The sequence below is a fragment of the Octopus sinensis genome, linkage group LG4 (assembly GCF_006345805.1).
Source record: "Octopus sinensis linkage group LG4, ASM634580v1, whole genome shotgun sequence".
NCBI classification, from domain to species: Eukaryota; Metazoa; Mollusca; class Cephalopoda; order Octopoda; family Octopodidae; genus Octopus; species Octopus sinensis.
Genome location: NC_043000.1, coordinates 60,506,768 through 60,529,936, shown reverse-complemented (window position 1 = coordinate 60,529,936; position 23,169 = coordinate 60,506,768). Strand labels below are relative to the sequence as shown.

The window sequence follows — 23,169 nt, the reverse complement described above, 5'->3', positions numbered from 1 at the left end:
GAACGGCTTTTGTGTGTTTCTTAAATGGCTTACAAACACCTTCCACGCTGCAATTGTTTTCGTTCCAGCACACGATCTCAGATCAAATCACTTGCTATGCGAGTACATCTCCGTAATATAAATCCTAAGTTTACGGTTATATTCGTGTAAGCGTAACTTAATCGCTATATCGCTAGACAGCTAAAGTCCGAAGTCTACATTGGTATAAAGTAATACAAATAGTTCAAACAGTGGAATATGATTTGAACGGTGATGAAGAAAAGTTTAACACATCAGGCAGAATCCTTTGGAAAGTCAAACTTTTTGCTAGCGGCATGTCGTCCGTTCCACCGTATGAACTGTTTGTATGTCGGATGTTATAACTTTTTTTTTTCTTGTTTAAGCTCACGTCAACTCTAACTTAAGATCAAAGATACTCCACTTGTTACCCTTTTGGGATCTTTTCGGTTTGAACTGCAGTTTTTAACATAATTTCTAGGTAACTAAAACATTTTAAACTTCGTATACTGGTAGAATGTGTTTATAAAACATCATTTTCTCTTGCCTTTCCTGAGAAAATTCTGTAGTTTGTAACATATTTCGTCTTTAATTTCTTGCATTTCGGCAATTTCAACCAATCACTGGCGTCTACTGAGTTAAAAAGCATTCTGTGCCGTATGAATATGTCCCTCGTATAAGAAACACATTGGGTTTATTTAGATTTGTGAAGAAAAAAGATACCCTTCCCCCACCCCTAACCAACCCTAAATCTAAAATATAGTGAAATGCAATAGATCGATTCTAGGGTCATAATTATGGGTGTCATATGAAATTGTCACTCATAATTATGACCCTAGAATCGATCTATTGCATTTCAGTATATTTTAGATTTAGGGTTGGTTAGGGGTGGGGGAAGGGTATCTTTTTTTCTTCACAAATCTAAATAAACCCAATGTGTTTCTTATACAGAATGCTTTTTAACTCAATAAACGCCAGTGATTGGTTGAAATTGCCGAAATACAAGAAATTAAAGACAAAATATGTTACAAATTACAGAATTTTCTCAGGAAAGCCAAGAGAAAATGATGTTTTATAAACACATTCTACCAGTATACAAAGTTTTAAATTTTTTAGTTACCTAGAAATTATGTTAAAAACTGCCTTTCAAACCGAAAAGATCCCCATTTTGTCTTAGGCGGTGTGCATCTAGGACCACACCCAATATGTATTCCACTTTTAAGATATGTTCCCCATATCACCCTAAAAGGTGTGATTCGAGGAATTCTGAGTACTTTTAAACTTGTTTTATCCCCATACAGCTTCATTATCTGCTTATATATGATATGCCCACTTCATATTCAAAATCTACTATTCTGTTGACACATTTTTAAGAATTTCTCTGTACTCAGTTTCACAAAAGGAACAAAACTCTTCTATTTGTTCCATTTATTTCACTCTTATCCAAAAAGAACACAAATCAGCGAAAATGGTTGAGAAGTGAAACCATACACCCCTAAGTCTAGTGTAAGCAAAGGAAACAACATTATGTGCTAAAAGACAACACAGTGTAATTGTTTATACGTCAAAAAGAAGACTTTGTTTGAAGCAAGCCTTTTTACAATATTTCAGATTGAACTGCAACACAGTCTGAATCAAAGATTGTGGAATACCCCTAATGACACCCCACGAAAGATACAATGATACACAATAAAATATTGTATAAGCTATAAATTCCTATGTAATGCAGGAAAGTTAATGAGCAGATTTGGCTGTGTAGTTAAGTTTGCTTCACAACTATGTGGTTTCAAGTTCAACCCCACTGCAAGGCACCTTGGACAAATGTACTCCACTATAACCCTGGGCTGACCTGTGCTTTGGGAGGGACTTACACTCTGTCGAGTATGCACACTGACATTACACATCCTGCAGAGCATACTGGCTTCATTCCTTGCAAGCTTGCCCATGTTTCACTGCCATGTAGCATGGCTGTTTGTACACGTATCATACAGTCTACCTTTTACTCTGAGCAAGAGGCCCTTTGTCACCTGCAGAGGTAAAAGCTCTCTGGACTTTGCCCAGACTATTCTTATTCTAGCAGCAACACTTTCAGTACACCCACCCTCGCTACTGACTTGGTCACCTAGGTAACAGAATCTATCAACTACTTCTAGTTTTTCTCCCTGGAATGTGGCAGAAGTTGTTCTCTGCACATTTTCAGTGTTTATTGCTCCCGAGCATCTGCCACATCAAAAATTGACTGTGCAAAATTTTATGTATGTATGTATAGATGGATATACATACATGCACTCACACATCTTTCTCCTTTCCCTCTCTTATCTTTCCACACTTGACATAACTATGTCCCCCCTCCCCCGCGTTTTCTCATAGACAAGCATCCTGATTTTGAAATAGGATTAACCATATGCTCTGAGCCCAGAAGATTGCTTGGAGACATAAGGCATATACAAATCAGCCCAGATTATCATGTTACCATAGCATGAGATTATTAGTAATTCTTATAGGGTGCATTAAATGATATATATATATATGATATATATTTATATATATATATACATACATACAGTGGTTAGAGCGTCGAGCTTACGATCGTGAGGTTGTGAGCTCGAATCCCGGACCGGGCTGCATGTTGTGTTCTTGAGCAAGACACTTTATTTCACGCTGCTCCAGTTCACTCAGCTGTAGAAATGAGTTGCGACGTCACAGGTGCCAAGCTGTATCAGCCCTTGCCTTTCCCTTGGATAACATCGGTGACGTGGAGAGGGGAGGCCGGTATGCATGGGCGACTGCTGGTCTTCCATAAAACAACCTTGCCCAGACTTATGCCTCAGAGGGTAGCTCTCTAGGTGCAGACCCATGGTCAGTGTCTGACCAAAGGGGGTCACCTCACCACCTCACATACATACACACATACATATGTATGCATATATTGAGTTGGCTATTCAATCAATGATACAATTACTGTTTCATCCCTGTATCTTCTGCCATCTTGAAGACAGATCCATTATTCCCTGCTCAATGAATTTCCTGTCTTTACTGGTGAAAAATACTTCCAGATGAATTTTTACCATCGTCTTCAGAGTTGAAGGTCTGTCCGTTCATTGAATCTTGAACAGGTGGAAATATGAAGGTGCAAGGTTGGGCAAATATGGAGAGTGCAACAAAATTGCCCAGCTAAACTCCAGTAACTTTTGCCACATATGCAGAGAAGTATGCAATCTGGCATTGTCACGATTAGCAAGTTCTGGATGCTTCTGGTGGATTGTTCCATTTAATTTGTACAGTTGGTCCCCATACACATCTGAATTGATGGTTCTATCTGAGGGATGAAGGTCATAAAAGACAACACCCTTCCAATCCTACCAAATTGAAAGCATAATCTTCTTCAAGTGAAGTCCTGCTTGAGAAGTTGTTTGTGGTAGCTCATTGCACTTCCCTCACGATTGTTTGTGCTTCATATTGTTATAGATGATCTAGTTTTTGTCCCCTGTCACTATTCTCTTGAAAAAGAGATCATTTTCTTCAAGCTTCTGCAATGAATAGCAGAGGAAAATCTGTTGGGCAAGGTTAGAATCATTCGTTTGATGTGGGACTCAAACATCAAGCCTGCTGACATAACCAAATCGATGCAGATGGTTTTCAACACTAATTTTAGATATCTAGAGAATATTTGCATTTGTTCTGGTCTTTAGTGGGAGTAGGGGTTAGTGTCAACTAACTCTTTCATTTTATCACTGTTAATCTCAGTTGGTCAGCCAGAGCTAGGTGCATCTTGACCCAAACAATTTCTCAATCAAAATTTTGCAAAAGTTTCTGGCACACACATGGGTCCTGTACACAGAAGACGTGTGAAGACTAGAGAGGAATGAAGCTAGTATAAGAGGAATTAGATGCTGTATGCAGGAGAGAAGACTGTACTGGTTTGGTTGTGCAATGCTTATGGTTAAGGACAGATATATAAAGAAGTGCCAATCTCTTAAAGTGAATGGAACTTGTGGAAGAAGGAGACTTAGGAAGATGTGGGACCAAGTACTGAAGGTCATCTCAAGACCCTGGGCCTTACAAAGGAGATGACAAAGGACTCAGATATGTAGTACCTTGCTGTATTCAAGAAATCCTGTCCACCATTGCAGAATTGGTATCCTAAACCACCTTGGTTAACACTTGTCCAATGCTCACCTGCATATTACCTGCCTTGTCAATCATTCTCCCTCCACCTTTATCCTTGAACATCCATTACTTTTCTATCATTTGTTTCACAGTTACCTCCTTCCCCACCTCAAACCATTTCCCATTATCTTCCCTTGCCTAATGTCTCCACCAAGCACTGCCATTTTTGTGCCTTCTCTCCCTTGGTGTTCTCCATCATTAACACCTCACTTATTGGCTATCACCCTCAGTGTTTTTACAAGCCTACCCCAACTTCTGCCCCTGAGCATTTCCTATATTTCACTCCATCATTCACCTCTACTATGCTTACCCACCCAGTCTAAACCTTTCTATCTCACCACCCACTATGTCACTCAATGGTATGTACCAACACATCTTCACCACCATCTCTCTCACTATTTCTCTCTTTATCTTATTCTCTAACCCACCCTCCTTTCCTTGTTCAACTGGAGTATTCATGTACTTTACAGCAGGACATCTACCCTAGTCTTATCTTCTAATCTCTCATGAGCTGGCACAAAACCACACCCATCCCACCTCACTACTACTCCTTCTTCCTAGCCGAGGTGGGGTTTTTGTCTTGCAAGTTACTCAGTTACTCTGTCAGTGCTAGAGCCATATAAAAAGCACTGGTGCTGGTACCATGTAAAAAGCACCCAAGACACTCTGTAGAGTGGTTGCTCTAAGAAGTGCATCCTGTGATAGAAACCATACCAAAACAGACAATGGAGCCTGGTGTAAGCCCCAGCCTTACAAGCTCCTGTCAAAACAATCAACCTATGCCAGCATGGAAAACGGACATTAAATGATGATTTTATATATATATATATATATATATATATATCAAAATCAAAATCAAATCAAATCAAATCAGATATCAGAAAGCAGAACCAAAATCGAAGTCGATCAACATGAATGGAAATTGCAGCTGTGATACCAGTGCCGGTGACAAGTAAGCGAACCATCCAATCGTGGCCGTTGCTAGCACCGCCCCGACTGGTCTCCGTGCTGGTGGCACGTAAAAAGCACCATCCGATCGTGGCCGTTGCCAGCCTCGCCTGGCACCTGTGCGGGTGGCACATAAAAAGCACTCACTACACTCACGGAGTGGTTGGCGTTAGGAAGGGCATCCAGCCGTAGAAACACTGCCAGATCAGACTGGGCCTGGTGCAGCCTTCTGGCTTGCCAGACCCCAGTTGAACCATCCAACCCATGCTAGCATGGAAAGCGGACGCTAAATGATGATGATATATATATATATATGTATACACACACTTTTATTTGTTTTAGTCATTTGACTGTAGCCATGCTGGAGCACTGCCTTGAAGGATTTTGTTGAACAAATCGACCCCAGGACTTATTCTAAGTCTAGTACTTATTCTGTCAGTTTCTTTTGTCGAACTGCTAAGTTACAGGAATACAAACACACCAACACCAGTTGTCAAGCTGTGATGGGGAGTGTACAAATACAGACACATACTCACACACAGATATATTACATAGAAAAATGTGAGCAAGAGAAATAATATTCTTAGGGTTATAAACGTGGAAAAGTACAGGACAAGTTCTTACACTTGGAAAAGTTCAGGACAAATCATTACTTCTAGTAAAGCAGAGAAAAGAAAAATTTTACTTAAAATATTTTAAGCTAAGGATAACATTTCAAATAAAATATTTAGATTTAGAAAATATTAGCTTTTATTAAAACTAAAAAATTTATTACAAGTTATTACTTCTATTTGTTATTACTTGTTACTTTATTCAAAATAAAAAATAACTCAAAATATTTTTTGCACCTTAAAATTATTCATTTTTTAAAATTATTAATTAATAATTAGAAATTTGAAAATAGGTTATAAAAATAATAGTAGTACACAATTAGTTAGTACAATAAATAGAATAATACAAAAATTAGTTATATATTAAAATCTGCCTATAACAACAAATTCACAGTAAAATTTGCTTGAGTTATTGCCAAGTCTTCACATTTTTAGTCTTGACCAAGTGCCTATTTTTTACATAATGAATTTACCTACCATATATACTATTCTACTTTACATAAAACTTTAGCTATATTGGTACTTCTGACTCTCATTTTTTAAGTATTCTAGTGTGTCAATATTTTAACAAAATGATGGTATCTTTTTTAATTATAATGTTACTTTATAAATCAAAATCAAATAATTTTTAATATTCAAAATTTATCCTTAGCTGCAATATTTCAAGTAAAAATTTTCTTGTTCTCAACTTTACCAGATGTAATAACTTGTCCTGAACTTTTCCAGGTTTATAATCTTAAGAATATTTCTTTTGCTCACATTTTTCCATGTAATCCATGTTTTTTTCAGGCTATGTTATTATGCTAATTAATAATGTGTCAATTAGCAGTGTTGTTGATAATTTTCTCCTTAATTCAATGATGCCGGTGACATATATTAAAAGTCCCCTTAAAAAGGTATAGAACTATATTATCACCCTCAACTTTGAGAAACAAACACTCGTAACTTTATTCTTTTAAAACTTCATTGCATGAGATTGATACCACAAAATTTTTCAAATTGAGCTCTATCATTTTCAGGTACTGAAAACAGTTCTTCGACTACCCCTTAGTCTCAAGTTCACATATATACAACTATATGCATATATATATATGTATGTATATAAACTCTGTAAAGTGGTTGATTAGAGGAAAGGCATTCAGCTGCAGAAACAAAGCTGAACTGAAATGTATGAGAAAAATGTTGTCCTTGTCTGCCTGCATAGGAGGGTAGTACTAGCTTCAAATAAGAACTGACTCAGACTGACAACCTGCCCAACTCATACCAGCCTAAGAAGTAGACTTTGCAGTAGCCAACATGGCTGCCCCCTTCTTTAACCCTTTAACATTTAAACTGGCCATATCCAGCCCAAATATTCAACCTGTTTGATTTCATTTCACAGTGAAGGTTGTAAGCATAACACTAGAACATATTTCATCATGTTTAAAGAATATCTCGATTTTGTTCCAGTTAGATTTTTGTAAAAGTGTAACACAATGACTGGTGTCTTGTTTCAGTCATTAGATTGTGACCATGCTGGGGCACCATCTTGAAGGGTCTAATTGAACAAATCAACCCCAGTCCTTGATTTCTTTTAAGCCTGGTACTTATTGTATCATCTTCGTTTTACCATGCTAAATCATGGGGATGTAAACAAACAAGCACTGTTTATCAGTCAGTGGTAGAGAACAAACACAAAGACCCCCCCCCCATATATATTATATATATATATATATATGTGACCTCGTGAGTACCGCTGGCGATTTTTTTCCTCTGTCTTCCCTTCTCGGGATCTTTCCTTCTCCTATGTTTCCGACGAAGAGCTCCGCTTGAAACGTTAAACCCTCCTTCTTCCCTTCTTTCCTGAGCGTCCAATAATACTTTATTTGTTCCACGTCCTCGCGTTGTTGTGTTTTTTGTTTTTTTGTGTTTTCTTGTTTGGATTAACTTATATATATATATATATATATATACTTAACTGTCTATCTAACATGTAAAACTGCAATTCCTATGAGCAAATGAAACATGTGATGGTGAATAAATACTGCCAATAAATTCTCCAGTCTCCTATTTTGTTGTGTGTGTGTGTGACAAGCTTCTTTCAGTTTCTGTTTACCAAATCCATTCACAAAGGTTTGGCCAGCCCAAGGCTATGGTAGAAGGTATTTGCCAAAGGACCATACTTCATCATCATCATCATCGTTTAACGTCTGTTTTCCATGCTAGCATGGATTGGATGGTTCAACTGGGGTCTGGGAAGCCAGAAGGCTGCACCAGGCCCAGTCTGATCTGGCAGTGTTTCAACAGCTGGATGCCCTTCCTAACGCCAACCACTCCAAGAGTGTAGTGGGTGCTTTTTATGTGCCACTGGCACAGGTGCCAGACAAGGCTGGCAAACGGCCATGATCGGATGGTGCTTTTTACGTGCCACCGGCACGGGTACCAAACCCGAAACAATGTGGTCGGGAAGCAAACTTGTTACCACATAGCTATGTTTCACAAAATTCAGATTCTCTTTCTATTTTATAAAGCAATTATTTTCTTCTGTTAATCGTTTTCACCAATTTTCATCTATTTTGAAACAATGAAATAAGTACCAATAATATATTGAGGTCAAATAAATATGTTCATTTTTTTTTTTTTGTGCTGGATTCATTCAAAATAGACATACCAACCATACCTCATTACTTTTAGAAAAATGGATATTTTTTAATGAAATTTTCCACAAAATTTCATCAAAAAGCACCCATTTTTCTGAAAGTTATGAGAACAGAAAGTTGAGGTATGAGATTTATCCAAGATGTCTTCCCTTCGCCTTCCAAAAGTTTTTTTTTACAAATTCCTATATAATCATAATCTACACCATCTGAAAGAAAAATACACGTATGGTTGTTCTTTTAACTTGTTTCAGTCATTAGACCATGGCCGAGCTGAACCATCAACTTGAAGGGTTTAGTCGAACAAATCGACCCTATTACTTATATTCTTAAAACTTGGTACTTATTTTATCGGTCTCTTTTGTCAAACAGACAGGCACACACACACACACATTCATTACTGCAAAACTAACACCACTATTACAGAGTATTTACTGTAATTAATATATTGAAATAAAACATTGGTTTGAAGGTTTCTTATTTTTATGCTGTTTAAAAAAGAATTATATATATATTATATATAGAGATTATGTATTATATATATGTTATATATATAGGACCTTTTCGGTTTGAGCGGCAGTTTTTTCTAGCGGTGTCATGAACTTGTCACCCATAATTATGACCCAAGTATCGATCTATTGCATTTCAATCTGTTTTAGGGTTAGGGGTGGGGGGAAGGGTATCTTTTTTTCTTCAGAAATGTAAATAAACTCAATCTGGGATCTTTTCCTTTTGAATTGCAGTTTTCAACACAATTTCTAGTTAACTAAACACTTTTAAACTTCGTATACTGGTAGAATGTGTAAAAATAAAACATTTTTTTCTCTTGGCTTTCTTGAGAAAATTGTAATTTGTAAGTTTAACGTAGTTTAATTTTTCAAATTTTAGCCAATCAATGGCCTCTACTGAGCTAAAATCATTTGCTGCGTCTAAAACTGAGACAACATCCTGTCAATGTTATGTTTACGTATGGAATGTTTACGTACGGAAAGCGTGTGTATAAAATTATAGAATTATTTTGTTTGTTAATTGTTTAAATTATTTTCCATTGCTTTCGATTTGTTTTTCTTAAGCAATGGAAAATAGTTTAAACAATACACGTGTATCTCAAAACAAAAACAAAACGAATAATTCTAGACACATGCGTAACAATTAAATTAATTTAACAATTAAGAAAAAAACCCGAAAGGCTAAAATTTAGGGTTAGAGTTAGTGACAGGATGTTGTCTCAGTTTTAGACGCAGCAAATGATTTTAGCTCAGTAGAGGCCGTTGATTGGTTAAAATTCGAAAAATTAAACTACGTTAAACTTACAAATTACAATTTTCTCAAGAAAGCCAAGAGAAAAAAAATGTTTTATTTTGACACATTCTACCAGTATACGAAGTTTAAAAGTGTTTAGTTAACTAGAAATTGTGTTGGAAACTGCCGTTCAAAAGGAAAAGATCCCCAATCTGTTTCTTAAACGAGGGACATATTCATACGGCACAGAATGTTTTTTTTTTTACCTCAATACACGTCACTGATTGGTTGAAATTGTAGAAAAAAAACAACAAATATCTTACAAACCATAGAATTTTTTTCAATAAAGCCAAGAGAAAAGGATGTTTCATAAACACATTCTACCAGTATACGAAGTTTAAAATTTTTTTAGTTACCTAGAAATTATGTTAAAAACTGCTGTTCAAACCGAAAAGATCCTATGTATATATATCGGGAAAAAAGTTAGGGACGAGTTTAAATTATCCCCGTTCAAACGAATAATTGCCCAAATTTCAAGGTGGGCTCTGACCGAAACTCCAGAACTCACTTTTCTCTTCACATTGTGTCTTAATTTGCAGATTTTCACCTTTTTTCTTCTTCTTATTTCCTTCATGAACTCACACCATCGCTTAATCTCATCGTTATCTACGTTTTCCTTGATGATGAAAAAAAAAATAAGGATGGAATTTCTGACCATAGTACTAAGACATTGCGAACAATAAGTATCGATTATCTCGACTAACATGAAAGATCAGTGTCCCCTCACCACTACCTCTCATTTTGCTTGATATATAAAAAAAATATATTACAGCTTTAAAAATAAAAATAGCCAGCTACATCTTTAAAGCAGTAATTTTCCCGTAAGTTGTGTAAAAAAAAAAGCCAAGGAAAATAAACTTTGAAAGTTTTATAACTTGTCTTCACAAACCAAATGGACACTTTGGTTATCAGGTCATAAAGTAGAACATATCTGTCTTGAACACAGACATTCCTTATGGAAGGGAAAATGATATAATGGTACTAAAGAAACCGATAAATAAATAAATAAAAACCTATATGCGAAATAAGATTATTAAAGTAGTTCTATGTAAAATCTAAACTGGAATCAACTATTTTAGTATATAAACGAACAAAGCAAAAGAAAAAAAAAAGTTGTGTTTATTTTTCTATTAATGTAACATTTAGTTATCCATTTCTTGTTTTTGGTTGATTAATCACAAAAGTCTCTACATCAGTCGACCGTTGCAGTATCACCACTCCACAGACACACACACTAAGTCGCTTTCTCTCTCGTGTAGAAAAGTTAATAGCAGTATTCCGTGGCCATTTTTTTTTTCTGTGCGAGTGAACGTTGCTTTAACTCCTGTTTATATACTGGTGACGCCGTTCTGTCTGGCCACAACCACCATTTCTGCTTCTGTATCGTAAACCACGATCTTTCTGGGTAGGAAAGAAAGAAATAGTAAAAAAAGGTTTCAGCTCTCCCCAGTGGCGACTAACTGTTGCAGTTTGTGATTAAGAATTGAATCGTAGTTTTTTCTTTCTTTTTGTTTTTTTTGTTAGAAGCTAGGTTATTTTCACATTGAAACTACATTCCTTAGTATTGTTCTCATCTGTTACGAATAAAATTTTTTTTAAACCCTGCTCAACTTATGATATATTTGTGCTAATCTCAAACAAGTCTTTCTGTCGTACGTAGGTCCTCTATTTAGTATTTATATTGATCACCTTTAATTTCGCCAATTGATTGGAATTATGGTTCGCTAAGGAGTTCCAATAAGAACGAAACTTGCCTGATGCTATCACCAGTTGACTTTATTGAGGAAGTTGTTCACTAATTGCTTGATGATCTAATATGGAACTGGTGGTGACATGGCTCAGTGGTTAGAGCGTCGAGCTTACGATCGTGAGGTTGTGAGTTTGATTCCCGGACCAGGCTGTGTTGTGTTCTTAAGAAAGACTCTTTATTTCACGTTGCTCCAGTTCACTCAGCTGTAGAAATGAGTGACATCACTGGTGCCAAGCTGTATCGGCCTTTGCCTTTTCCTTGGATAACATCGGTGGTATGGAGAGGGGAGGTTGGCATGCATGGGCAACTGCTAGTCTTCCATGAAAACAACCTTAGGTTGTGCATTCGGCAGTGAGGTGACTTTCTGCCCAAAGTTGTACCCTGGAGGGGAACCACTTAGGTACACCCATGGTCATTCATGACCAATGGAGTCGAGGTGGCAACAATTATAAGAAGTTCATTGTTTCTGAACCCAGAACCTGGAAATCTTCTAGAGTTTTTTTTTTATTCTTTCAGTAGTTATCAATGAGTTGATGGGTAAAATTTAGCCTAAAATGTGACTATATTTTGAAAAGGAGCAACTCTTTCATCAGTGGAAAGGATGAACATATCCATAGTTGGTGTACAAGTTGGCATTTTTTTCCTGACATTCTTCTTGAAGTTGTCTTTAACAGCAAACACCATATCATTGGTCTTGCATTTTTCTGGAAGCTACATTGACTTGCTGGTGGGAGACCCCTCAAGGTGTGCCATAAGGTGACTGAGCAGCACATTGGCCAGAATCTTACCTGTGAGACCTGACAGTTACCTTTTTTTTTTTTCACTTGTAAAGGAGGCTGATGAATGCTTCTTTGAAGTCCTGAGGAACAATTTCATGCTACCAAATAAGTTGGCACAGGTCATGAAGTTTCTCAGTTAAAGCTAATCTACATTCTTGGTAGATTTCAGCAGGGAATGAGTCTGAACCTGGTGCTTTGTTACAGGATAGCAAACATGTTGCATTTTGCAGCTTCACCAAAGCTGGAGTGGTATCCAGTTTCCCATCAATTAAAACCTGAGCAAACTGGTTGATGGCTTCATCATTGACAGTAAAAGGGTTATATGAGTATGCTGTTAAAATCTTCCACCCATCTTTCAAGAATTTTCTCTTTGTCGGTGGTAAGTATTGAACTAATTACACTTCATAGACTTTATTTAGGCTACTGTGGAAACGTGAAGAAATGCACACATACATGTGCACAAAGGTACTTTCACACTTGGTGTGTATGTATGCAAGGTGTCTAATGGGTTAGAAAGTGATAGATTTAGAGATTTACCAAATGTATGTGGTGTAAAGTTGCATGCAAACAAGCAGTGAAAATGGAGGCTTTTTCTATAGAAGTGCTGTTCACAGAACCATTGCAATTGAGAAGTGAAGAAAAGAAAGATACTGAAAACTTAATGGAGTTCCTTTTGACAAGGACAAGCAGAAGAGTTTGTGAGTTTTGCAAAACTTGGAATCATTTTTCACAGTTTGGATAGTGATCTTGCAAAATAAATACTACTCAAATTTGGGGAAAGGGTTACTTTTCAAGCATTGTAGCTTTTCTTTTTTATGTAGACTTATAGTTATGATAATGTGTATATTCAGTCATGTTTGTGTGTGTCTGTTATAAGTAGACATTTATTTCTCTCTCTGCCCATCCCTAGACAACCTTTCAGTGTTTCAGTGAAATTCAGGCATAGCAGGTAACTTGCCTTTTAGCCTCTATAAAAATTGTTTTCTTTTTCATCATGGGTACCCCGTATCCACTAGTATATAATGATGTAGCTGTATTGTCAAGCAGTAATTCTATTTATGTGTATTGTACACACACAGACACACACACACATTTTTTATACTGCTTTTATCTGACAATTAATTTGCCGTCATTGTTAGTTAATATTTTTGCTTTCTCTACTTGATATTATTCTTCTTGCTTTGTTCAAGTTTGGGAGAATGTTTTCTTCCCCCCCGCCTTTTAGTTTGTACACGTTTTGGAAAAGAATTACAAGGTAGCTGCAGGTGGAATGTCTATATCACAGTGGGGGATGGGGGGTCTGAACAAAACTTTTCTGTCAAAAAAAAAAAAAAATTAGAATCCAGTTCTTATTCTGCTTGATATTGGTGGCATGATATAATGTACTTAGTCCATGCCAGAAAATGATTGATGATAGGAAGGCCATCCAGATATATGATGTACACAACAGAATTTGGCACATTTTGTTGCAGGTGTGTGCCAAATGATGTAGAATCATGACAGATGGCAAGATACTTTGATATCTCTTTAACCCTTACCAATGTAGAAACAAAACAAATCTAAAATGATGACAATGATTACAAAAACAATTACTCTCTCTCTCTCTCCCCCCCTCTCTCTCTCTCTCTCTCTCTTGCTCTCTCTCTCTCTCTCTCATTCAGATATTGAAACTTTATCTGGTCTTTTCAATGCAATCTCTTAACTGATTAACCATTAGAAACAGAATATCAAATATACTGGTTCTTGTTTATGTTACAGGAATTGAAATTTATAAAAGAAAATAACAGTTATTCTCTTTATGGTTTATATAACTCTAAAACTAATTTAGAACAGAATTAGAAATAATTTCTCAAAGAATTCAGCAAATAATTTTATGTAACTGACAGTTACTACTTTCTTTCAATAAATAAAATTTCTAAGCTTTAAACAAGATTGTTTTGTGAGGAGATGAGAATTCTGACATTCTGTACATGGTTTTTTAATTCTGGTGATTTTATTAACTGTTACTCTTTTTTTAATCTTTTATTTGTTTCAGTCATTTGACTGTGGCCATGCTGGAGCACCGCCGGATCTTTTCAATTCTGAAGCCAGGACCACAGATCTTTCTACTTAACTAAATATTCTGAAACTTCGTATGCTGATAGAGTCTAGCAAAACAAGACACAGGTTGGAACTAGTTTATTTGAGAAAAATCTATTTTATGACTTTAATCGTAGATTAAAACTGCGAATTTTAACCAATCAGATTGTTTGTTTTCATGTGTAAAACTTGACTGCATTCTATTAGTGTGACGTAGAAAGCACTTTTGTGACGTACTAACGTTCGGAAAACTGTAAACAAACACAGAACGTAACGGCAGACGAAATACGGCTACGCATTTCGCCCAGCGTGCTAACGTTTCTGCCAGCTCTTTGCTTTTTTAATATTAAATTTCTTGCCTTTTGCACAAATAAATACAATAAGTGAAATGAAACGCATTAGATTAGAAACGAAATCTTGTTAGAAGCCTCGTCACTGAGATGCCACTTCTTAATAGCAAACGAAAGCAAGTACTAACAGAATGGAAACATTTTCAATTTAATACATGTGGCTTATTAACTAGTTTTAAATATTGTTATTAGAAGGTGGCTGACTATAGGATCCTGGAAACATGAGTACGTTAAATAATTAGAAGGAGATTTCACGGAGACATGCGGCTTGTTTACATTTAAGATGTTTAATACGTCACCAAATTGGTGGTCGAGACGGAGTAAATAAAATAAAGCCGAATGACGGAATATCATTGGTTAAAATTCTAATTATTAAACAACGTTAAACTTAGAAGTTACAATTCCGTTTTCATTCTGGTTTACAATTAAGTTTACTTTTGACACATTCTACCAGTATACGAAGTTTCAAATTGTTTGGTTCAGTAGGAAAAATTTGAAAAAACTGGCTTCAGAATTGAAAAGATCCGCACCGCCTTTAGTCGAGCAAATCAACCCCAGGACTTATTCTTTGTAAGCCTAGTACTTATTCTATCAGTCTCTTTTGCCGAACCGCTAAGTTACTGGGACGTAAACACACCAGCATCAGTTGTCAAGCGATGTTGGGGGAACAAACACAGACACACAAACATATATACACACATATACATACATACATATATGTATAAAAAATATATATAAAAATACAAAATGGGACAAGAACGCAAAACATTCAAATAGACGACACAAAAAAACGGACGGGTTATTCGAAGCCTCTAAGCTTCAGTCAAGAACCGGATCATCCTCGCAATTTCAGCTGATTAATCTTGAGATCGCTCCGATCCGGCCAGCCCCAAGGAAAAACTAAGCTACGATTTCTTGGAAAAAGGATCGAATGTATACGAAACAAGGACAGAAAAACAGACAATGCCACACAAATATAAATACAAAAAACAATAATAATAATATGACAAAAACAACAGGCGTCTTTCGATTTTAGACAGTTCAACTTAGCTTAGCTGGCGTATTTGGAAAATAATGCCTTACGGCAGACGAAATAATTGATGTTGTCGTGGCGGTGTTCAGAAGTCGAAAGGCTAGTTGACCGGTGGTCACGTGAGAAGAGAAGAGAGAGAAAAAAAGGGGGCAAAGGAATCAAAAAGAGGGACAAAGGCACCAAAGAGGGGGAGAAGAGAGAGAAAGAAGGAATTACACATATATACGATGGGCTTCATTCAGTTTCCGTTTACCAAATCCACTCATAAGGCTTTGGTTGGCCCGAGGCTATAGTAGAAGACACTTGCCCAAGTTGCCACGCAGTGGGACTGAACCTGGAACCATGTGGTTGGTAAGCAGGCTACTTATCACACAGCCACTCCTGTGCCTGTTGTTTTAACTCTGTAGCATAATCCAGTACATTATTGACAAGAAAAAAAAGAATTGAATCACTTTAATGAGAAGCTTGTGCCTGGTGACTATGGCAGATCTCCTTGATCTGAGGAAACAATTTTGTTAGCTTCAACTGTAAATCACCACATTTTATAATTTCAAGTCTGCTTATCTTGGCTCAAAGTAAATTGTCAACTGTTTAACAGGCCATATCCAGCCCAAATATTCTACTTGTTTTATGTTAAAACTGGCCAAATACAGTCTCTTACACCTACCATACAATCTTATACTAAAAGTAAATCCCATAATCAAAATCTCAAAGCTACAACATAATGCATGATTAATTCATAACAATGTGAATAAATAAGATTTACATTTGCCAGACTAATCTGATTGCTAAAGGGTTAACCTTAAAGACAATCATTCCATAGCCATATTGTTTTTTTTTTTTGTTTTTTTTTTCCTTACTGGAGTCAGTGAATGTTACTAGAACTACATCATCCAATGTGTCCCCTGCTTTTTTTTTTTTAAAGTGCGTAAAGCTGTGATTTCCAACATGGGGCATGAGATCCATAATTTTTTTTTCTATTTTTTAGCCTTTTTGGTTGAGTATAGCTTTAGTACTGTTGACAATTTACTTTGAACCAAGAGAAGCAGACTTGAAATTATAAAATGCGGTGATTTACCGTTAAAGCTAACAAAATTGTCTCCTCAGATCAAGGAGATCTGCCATAGCACAAACTTCTCACTTTTTTATTTTGCTTGTCAATAATGTACTTTTTTCTTGAACGCAATACTTAATAAAAGAATTACCAGTATATTTTTTTGTAATAAATAATTGTGATAAAATATTAAAAATGAAATTGTTTTTTCCCAACTACTTGTAGGGGATACATTTTTGGAGAAAGCTATAGTGGGGCCAGGGGCAAAATAGTTTAGGAAATACTGGTGTAAGATGTTATTTCAGAGAGAATTAGCTATTTGCAATAGGGTGAAAAACTACATTGAGATGTCCTTGCCAGCCTGTTATTTTCTTGTTTTTTGGTTGTTTTGTTTTTATGTTGGTGTAGACCATCACTAGATACTTTAGGTCTACTTTTATGACATTTTCAGTTTTTATAAGACTTCTTTTTCTTAGTCTTTTGTTAGGATTTCTCTTGGTTGCTCTTTCTGTTAATCTTTTGATTCCTCTTGGTATTATCCCCCTCACCCCACTCCCTAATACAGTTCCTGTAGTCAATTTTTTTACATACACCCACATATGAAAGAATGATAATAAAAAAAAATCCACAATGATGTAATATAAGACTGGTGATGACAACCAGAACTATGAAATAGCAGAATATTGAATGCCACTTGACAATAGTTAGATAAAAACTTGCAGAGGATGTTGTTGGGGTTTTTTTTCTTCTTTTCCCTTTTTTGTTTTTTTTTCAATCAAATGACAAGTGACATTGAAACTGTTGACCTAATGAATACCTTACCAAAACATTTATATAAATGAATCTGTCATCTTGAAAACTATATTAAAAAAATGTATAAACACAGAAAGTTCATGGTAGAAACACGCAGCAGGTGCATGAACAACAAAGACAGTTTCAGTGGGAACTGGAACTAAAGCAAGAGAGGAGGCAAAGGTGATAAAAAATTAAGGGAAGGAAAGACAAGCCACCAGTGTGTGAGACTTTACATGGTGTGATCCACTTGCTAAATTTACACCTTACCAGCTCAAAGAAGGAAATAACACATTATATAGTTCTGTGCAGTTGTAATAATATGGGATGATCACAGTTGAAATATCTTTAACTCTTTGATACCAACCTGCCCTTGGTTAAATGGCACAAACTTTTTGTTTTAAAGAGAACTGAATAAAATTTCCCTAGAAAATTTCATGCCAATTTGTTTCAAACATCATCTTAATAACAAGGTTTTATATATACACACACACACACAATAGACTTCTTACAGTTTCCATCTACCAAATTCGTTTACATGGCCTTGGTCAGCCCAAGGCTATAGTAAGAAGATACTTGCCCAAGGTGCCACTCAGTGGTACTGAATGCTTGACTGCATTGTTGGGAAGCAAGTTTCTCAACCTCATAGTCATGCCTCTACCTGTGTGTGTGTGTGTGTTTATAAGGCTGCCAATTGACTGTTGTTAGACCATCAGGTAGATTTCTTTGCAGTACCCATTCTGGCTCTCTGTGCTCTAAGTTCAAACTCCCCTGAACCCAACTTTGCCTTTTATCCTTTTGAGGTCCATAAATAAAGTACTTGGCCTGTATTGGGATTCATTCTTCTCTCTCTTACTCTACAAATTTGCTGTGCCAAGACACACCTTATGTTATGATGATGCCTTATGACACCATCAAGAAGAGCCCAAGGCAAAACACACACACTTCGATTTTTTTGCGGGGTAAGAAATGTAAATTGAAATTAATGAGAATAAAGCTGATTAGCCCATTCTTCAACAAATTAGGAATCTCTGAAGATCCCTTACACTTTTTTTTTCTTCCTTTCTAGATGCTTGTGCCTTCATTTGACGTCATTTGCTTCTTGGAGCAGTAAAATTGGTGCCTCTTTCTAGTTTGATATTTATGGTACTTAACTGAGCTATATTGTGAAATGTTGTTGGTGGAGACACAATGTCTGAATGAGGTTCATTATTGTAAAGATTTCTTCAGATTTTAAAATGTAAATGGTAGCTATATTTACAACAAAGTTTCCTTTATGTGACTACAGCTGTGCTGATAATGGTACTAGCTCTGGTTTAGAGCTGGTGCCAGAGTGGGTGTTTCCTCTGCTAGCTCCTTTGCAGTAACAACAACAAATGGTAAGCACTAACAAAATTCAAGCTAGTGATACTTAACAAAGCTAAAATTAAAATCTAGAACTGAATAGGTGTGTGTGTGTGTTTGTCTGTTTAAAAAATATGTAAATGTGTATAAATGGGAGACAGAATACTCAATACATGTAACTGTATATTTATATATATATATATGTGTGTGTGTATGTATGTATGTATGTATATATACACACACTCGCACACATATATGCAAACTTATACACACACATCATATAAATATGTACATACATATTCTCTTATGTGCATGGACATGTATACAATTTTCATTACATAATTTGGGGGTTCTGTCTGGTTTCTGCTTCTGTCTTAGTTTGCTACTTCTCTTAAACAAATCAAGAACCCTATGGAGGACAGAGAGACTGTTTCAAAGCCATCTGATTACAGGTATCTCATTCATTTTGGTTATTTTCACTTCTTTTTATCATTTTACTTTATCCAGCTTTACCGTGTTGTCATGGTACTGCCAGTGAATAGTGTTTGGTACAACTAAGTTTGCAAATATCTCATTCCAGCTAAAACAAGTGGTCAAGACCACTTCTCCAAATAAATTTCCAGGCTGAAGCATCTCACAAAAAGATCAGATGGTAAATTCTGTAGAATAAAAAATAATATTCTTGATGTGAGAATTTTATGAACCTACAAGAGAACATGAAATAATTGTTTCTGGCAATATTGGTTCCCAAGGCACACATAAAGCTATAAATAATAGTAATATTTTCATTTAAAGTGTGAAATGTATTTCAGGATCACCATTGAAAAAATAAACTTTCTTTATCCTGATAGTGTTTTTTATACACTTATTTTTAATTATCAATTTAATAACTTTAACAGTATGGTTGCATTTCTCCATCTTTAGCATGTCAGATTTATCTATTGTATGTATATCAGACAAGGTATTTTCTCTATTTCCTCTTATATAATTTTTTTTTTATAGTCTTGCTGTACTATACTCTCCCTGCGCCATATCTGAAAATCTTGATTCTCTCTTACTGGTTTCAATCATTAGATGTGGTTGAACTGGGTACTGCCTTTTGCATTTTTGTCGATTACATAGATTTCCCCTCTTCACCTCAATATTCATTTATCAGTCTCAAAAATGTGAAAGGCAAAGCAGTCCTGGGTAGGAGCTAAGTTCAGAACATAAAGGAACGTAAGCAAATACCACAAAATATTTTGTCTTTTGTTCCACTGATTCTATCATTCACCAACCAATATATATATATATATATATATATATATCCAAAATAAGCAACAAGAATAACTCCGGGTTGATATATATATATACACACACACACACACACACACACATTATATATATATTTTTAATATAGTGGTTGTATACTGTCAACTCAATGTGATAGTCCCGTAACTGAATTACACCACCACCATTTAGCCCTAGGAAACATTGACGTTTCCTGTTGGCTTTGACACATTTTCTGTGTCCTTATATTTGCAAAGGGGAGGCAATCACTCCCGCCAGCTGGGACTCAGCACCTGAAGACGTATGTTTCTGAGTGTATTGCTCGTCATCAGTTCAGGGTAGCCTGCCTCGCTCGCTGAGATGACTGCAACCTCTCTGCAAATATATCCTATTTTCAGTAAAATTTATTTACTGATCACCAAAATTAGAAATATTGAATTTCTAAATGTCTCATGAGTGGTGGTGGAGTGATATAGTGGTTGTATACTGTCAACTCAACGTGACAGTCTTGTAAGGGAATTACACCACCATCATTTAACCCTAGGAAACATCGACGTTTCCTGTCACGTTGAGTTGACAGTTTACAACCACTATATCGCTCCACCACCGCTCATGTCTCTCTGAGACATTTAGAAATTCAATATTTATAATATATATTTAATATTATATAGATACATCCCAGATGGTACACTGGCAGGTTCATTTGCATGCCAGACAAAATGCTTAGCAGCATTTCATCCCTCATTACATTCCAAGTTTAAATTCCACTGTGGTCAACTTTGCTCTCCATCCTTTTGGAGTCAGTAAAATAAGGACCAGCTGAGCACTGTGATTGATCTAATCAACTTGTGCCTTCCCTACAAAAATTTCAGGCCTTGTGCTTTTAGCAGAAAGGATTATGTAGATTTTTCCAATAGGCTTTCTGCACAAATTCTCTTTGCCAAATTTTTTAATATTGTAGTTGATCTGAGTTTGTGGGATCAAACTTGCTTGCGCTCGTGTATACTTCAAATGTTCAATACAGTTAGCTGATATTTTTCATTTATTGTTCTGTAGTTGCTAATAATTGTTTAGCTCCATGTCATCCTTGTTTGTGCAGAACTTTTGATCAAAGGCATTCCAGCTGTGACTATCTTGTCTTTCTTCTTGGCACAGTGCACTTTGGCTGTCATTATCTGAGGAATTTTCCTTTCTGAGATAATAGTGTGATTTGAAAGAAGATTTGGCTGCTCTTGTCCTTGCCATCAGTGTTTTAATGTCCATTGCTTATGGCAGCAGTGTTTTAATGTTGTTGTGATTTTAGTTTTGATCACGTGACTTTGATTGTCTTGATTGCTGTTATTTGCCTGCAGTGTAACTGCGCATAGTTCTGTTCTGTTTACAGCACGTGTTCAGTGTTAGATTTTAGTTTGTCAAGACTGTAGCAACTCACTGCATAAAACTGTTATTGCGTCGAAGTTTAGTTTTGCTTACAATTTAACAATCTTTGTTTGTTTGTAGATTACTGTATTTTTAGTTGATTAAAATCTTTTAAACTTAGATATTCCACTTTGGGTTTATAACAAATGTCTATTGCTGATGGCAGCAGTGTTTTAGCATTTATATTTCCTTGCTTGCATGGGAAAGACAAAATATGTTGACATAGATTTTTCTGCAGTTGGATGCTTTTCCTGTCACCAACTTTCATCTATTTCCAAGCAAGACTATATTACTCCATGACCAAAAATGTTTTCATAGAAGAATGGAAATGAGGGACACTTTGTATAATGATGACACTTGTTCACAATTACTGTGTGATATCAGAACAAGGTAACACACATGCTCATATGCATACATACATAAATCATTGTTTAATGTCTGCTTTCCATGCTGGTATAGGTTGGACGGTTTGACTATGGACTGGCAAGCCAGAAAGCTGCACCATGACAGAAGCATAGCTATGCAGTTAAGAGGTTCTTTCCAAACCACATGGCTTAGGTTCAGTACCACTGCATGGCATCTTGAGCAAGTGTCTTCTACTATAGACCCAGGTTGGCCAAAGCCTTTATAAATGGATATGGAAGATGGAAACTGAAAGAAGTTTGCTCCCTAACCACATGGTTTTGTGTTCAGTCCTACTGTGTGGCCTTGACAACCAAAGGCTTGTGAGTGGATTTGGTAGATGGAAACTGAAAGAAGCCCGTCATAGATATATATTATATCTATATGTGTGTGTGTCTTTGTGTATGTGCTTGTCCTTCACCATTGCTTGATAATTGCTATTGGTATGTTTACATCCCTGTAACTTAGCAGTTTGACAAATGAGTCTAATAGAATAAGTGCAAGGTTTTACAAAAAAATAAGTAGTAGGGGTGATTTGTTTGACTAAAATTCTTCAATATTGTGCCTCAGCATGGCTGCAGTTTAATGACTGAAACAAAAGAAAACATGAATGAATGCGTGTGTGTGTGTGTTGTGCCAGTGGCACGTAAAAAGCACCATTCGAGCGTGGTTGATGCCTGAACCACCTGACTGGGCCTTGTTCTGGTGGCACGTAAAAAGCACCCATTCTTGGAGTGGTTGGTGTTAGAATGGGCATCAAGCTGTAGAAACCTTGCCGCCAGGCTCCAATCTAAAAGCCATGTGGTTAGGGAGCAAACTTCTTGCAGTTTCCATCCTCCATATCCATTTATAAAGGCTTTGGCCAACCTGGGTCTATAGTAGAAGACACTTGTTCAAGATGCCATGCAGTGGGACTGAACCCAAGCCATGTGGTTTGGAAAGAACCTCTTAACTGCATAGCTATGCTTCTGTCGTTGTTTATTATTTAAAAGATTTAAAGCAGTGAGCTGGCAGAATCGTTAGTACAGTGGGCAAAACGCTTAATGGCATTTTGTCCGTCTTTATGTTCTGAGTTCAAATTCCACCAAAGTCGACTTTGCCTTTCATCCTTTCGGGGTTGATAAATTAAGTACTAGTTGAGTACTGGGGGTCATGTAATAGACTACTCACCTCCCCACAAATTTCAGGCCTTGTGCCTTCAGGAGAAATAATTATTTAAGAGATAACTTAGTTG

The 23,169-nt window shown here is 36.3% G+C and overlaps 1 protein-coding gene across 1 annotated transcript in view; it reads left to right on the top strand.

Annotated features, from left to right (window-relative positions):
• The window catches only part of LOC115210224 (activin receptor type-1), a 58,080-nt gene that overhangs the window by 2,846 nt on the left and 32,065 nt on the right, over nt 1–23,169 (top strand). The window lies entirely within an intron of this gene.